This window comes from Neoarius graeffei, chromosome 8 (assembly GCF_027579695.1).
Source record: "Neoarius graeffei isolate fNeoGra1 chromosome 8, fNeoGra1.pri, whole genome shotgun sequence".
In the NCBI taxonomy this organism is placed as follows: domain Eukaryota; kingdom Metazoa; phylum Chordata; class Actinopteri; order Siluriformes; family Ariidae; genus Neoarius; species Neoarius graeffei.
Window position 1 is genome coordinate 76,205,191 of NC_083576.1, and position 4,060 is coordinate 76,209,250.

Below are 4,060 nucleotides of genomic sequence, written 5' to 3' on the forward strand. Positions count from 1 at the left end.
ATACACTGCTCAAATTAGTTATAAACGATCGTCACACATCTCACCTTTTAAGTTGTGCATCCCGTGTGAACGTGTGAACTGAAGGAGGGTAAGAGAGGACGGTTAAAAACACAGTGATGTAAGTATGCAGTGAAAAAGTGCAGCAACTTGTTTGCTTATCTCTACCTTAGAGGAGTTAGAGTTCTCGATCATCTCTATATAGCTTATTTTAGGAGAGAAAAAAAAACAAACAGCACAGTATTTTAAAGATTTATAGAAATATTTGAGATTTTTATGACATTTAACTGACTTGTGGTGTGCCAAAAATTGATGTGATATCGGTTAAGAAGCAATACACACTCTTAAGGGAAACTGTTTGGGGTTTTTTTTCCTTTTCTTTTCATTTTGTTTTGATTTAGTTTCTGCCAGTATTCCACGTACAGTATATCAATGCTATTTCAATGAATCAAGAATTTATATATAGGTCTCAGTGAAATAGAAAATATTTAAATATTGAGCTAATGGCTGTCACCTGCTTCTTTTAGATCCTGTAATTAAAAGATGAAGTTAAAATTTAGATTTGTGTGGTGTGAATAATTTACAAACAAAAGAGAAGAGAAATCGCACACGGTGCCTTACACAGCGTGGCCCGTTAAACCTCACCTGCGCAGCTTCTTAATCCGAAAATTGATGATGCCCTTTATTGTCACTAGTCACATGTACCAGCGAAATTAGCCGTCAACCTGTCCGTACATATACAACATACAATTGACATAGGGTAGACAGGACAGGAAGACAGGGATAAAGATAAAAAGGAAACAACATGAGGAGAGATAAGGAAAAAAAAAAAAAACACACACCCCCACTATGCTCCTGTCAGGAGTACAGTGTGGGAACATTTAAAAACCTTTGCACATAAGCACACAACAACACGAGTACACTTTAAACACGGGACTTGAGGGGGGGAATCAGGGGTAGGGGGGGAGGGGAGGAGGTAATCCAGCGCAAGCAAGCAGCCGTCCGCTCCTGCAGCCATGAAGGCGCTGGTCACGCACCCGCTCGTCACACTGGGGGTAAAAATGGCGACCGCGGAGAGTTAGAGAAGGAATGCAAGAGTGTCTCCTGGCAGTGACCTTCAGGGGGGAATGTTGCCTCAGCAATGGCCTAAACCAAGGACGGTGCTGTCTCAGGGCGCCGAATGTCGATAAGATATGAATTGTTTGGTCTTTCCAGACGCAGTCTTTGCATGTCCACACCGCTCGTCCATATCTGTCCATTCCGTCCATTCTATTCGAATTGATCTCCGAAAAACGTATTCCTTGCAAAGCTGAAAGCTGCTCCGAGATGACCATTTTGTGGTCAAAGTTCTGAGTGTCCACAGTCTGAGTGCCAACAGCTTTGCCCACCACTCCAATCATATCGGGCAGCTTTGTGGGGCTTTGGACAGCTGTCACCGTTGTCTGATTTCCTCGATATACCAGGGCAATGCCTAATCCAATCAGCAAAAGTCCTGTAATCATGGTTCCGAATAGGTAGATATCTTCAATGTCCTCCACAGAAAGAATCGCCAGGCACACGACCCGCCATCGCTCCCACGCGTCCATCATGTAACCAGCCGCAAACGTTCCGGTAGGACAGACGGGTTCCCCAAACCCAAACTTCTCGTCGAGAAAACTGTCTCAATTTCATTAGGAGACCAGTTTATCAATTCCATGCTTTTTTTAGTTTAGAAAGTAATGCAGGAAGAAATTATTTCTCCCCAGATGGGATTACGACGTATGAATCACATGTACATGACATTTTATCTGAAATAAAGTAGTGATGTATGAAAGAAGTGATTACATTTGGACAGTACTCCTTATTCGATTATATGCAAAGAAGATTCACAGACTGATATAATTTTGCGCCGCAAATCCTTTTACGCATTTTAGTCGACATGTTTAAGGATTAAGATGAAGAAAAGAAGCTGATATGAGCAGTCTTTTCATCTGTATCCTAAATATGCATGGGGGAGGGGGAACAAAGCAGGGAGAAATAAATATACAAACTGACGTGTGAGGAACGTGAATGTGTTTCATGGGATACACGTCTTAGCGGTCAGTAAACCCATTCACTGATGATGCCATTGGATTCAAAGTGCTGACATCGGAAGCTTTACCTGAAGCCGTTTTACTTTTCCAGGGTTGGAGTTTTTGCACAGCTTAAGCCGTTTAGTTGATAAGAAATTGAAAAAATGTTCTCTGCTGCCTTCTGGTGTTCTTTTTAGATTAACATGTAGACGTTTGGTGAGTGCTTTTATCCAGGGAGTGCAGAGAACAAGAAGACAGAGAGTCATCTATATCCCCCACCCTATATACCAACTTTCAAGGTATTATTTGTCACATTTTTCAAGTTGTGCTGCAGGAAACCAACCCTACCTCTTTACACTGAGGGCATAAACCCACCGGACCTTTGGTCCAGGTGAGCTAAAGATTAAAATTCCACATTTTTTAATATCAAAAGGCACATATACATTACTTAAATCAACACATACACCAACTTTCAAGGCCATACCACTCAGTTTTCAAGTTCTGCTCCAGAAACAAAACCTAATACCCCTAAGACTAACCTGAGAGACCAAGTCTGAAATTGTTTCCATGGAAACATGAAAATTTTAAATTTCTTAGTATGATAAAGCACATCTACATCACCTTGTTAACATGTACACCAAGTTTCAAATCCGTATCATGAATAGTTTTGGATAGATACTCTGGAAATGAACATTGCTTTTAGAAACTAAGTCAAAATCTATTTCATCTCATTATCTCTAGCCGCTTTATCCTGTTCTACAGGGTCGCAGGCAAGCTGGAGCCTATCCCAGCTGACTACGGGCGAAAGGCGGGGTACACCCTGGACAAGTCGCCAGGTCATCACAGGGCTGACGCATAGACACAGACAACCATTCACACTCACATTCACACCTACGCTCAATTTAGAGTCACCAGTTAACCTAACCTGCATGTCTTTGGACTGTGGGGGAAACCGGAGCACCCGGAGGAAACCCACGCGGACATGGGGAGAACATGCAAACTCCACACAGAAAGGCCCTCGCCGGCCACGGGGCTCGAACCCGGACCTTCTTGCTGTGAGGCGACAGCGCTAACCACTACACCACCGTGCCGCCAAAATCTATTTATGTAAAAAATTTGAAAAATACTTTTTTTCAAAAATCCAAAATAGGAAAAGGCACCAGTTCACAGGTTGCTTGATATGTATACAAAGCTACATGACGATATCTTCAGTAGTTTTAAAGATATGGCCCGGAAACGAAAACGTGACTGGACGGACAGACCCTATTTCTATATCCCTTTAAAAAGGAAAAAAGTACAACTTGGTAGTACGACTATAAGGGCACTTGGTAGAGTGTATACCTCTGCCAAGCCACATATCAAAATCAAATCCCTTGAATCTCGGTTTATACTAAAGCTGTATACCAAATTTCATCAAAATCTGTTCACTAGTTTTTGTTGGGACCCTAAAAAAAAAAAAAAAATCCTGGATCCACATACAGATCTGGGGTGGGACGGTGGTGTAGTGGTTAGTGCTGTCGCCTCACAGCAAGAAGGTCCGGGTTCGAGCCCCGTGGCCGGCGAGGGCCTTTCTGTGCGGAGTTTGCATGTTCTCCCCGTGGGTTTCCTCCGGGTGCTCCGGTTTCCCCCACAGTCCAAAGACATGCAGGTTAGGTTAACTGGTGACTCTAAATTGACCGTAGGTGTGAATGTGAGTGTGAATGGTTGTCTGTGTCTATGTGTCAGCCCTGTGATGACCTGGCGACTTGTCCAGGGTGTACCCCGCCTTTCGCCCGTAGTCAGCTGGGATAGGCTCCAGCTTGCCTGCGACCCTGTAGAACAGGATAAAGCGGCTAGAGATAATGAGATGAGAAGTTTTGTTAGTGAGCTAATATGAGATTTACGGCACATTGCATCAAAAACATTTCATTGCCAACCTTCAAATCACTGACTTATGCTCAAAACCTTGCTCACTAGGCCACCATATCGTCCCCCCCACCAAGTTGATGAACAGAATTCAATTCAAAATCCAG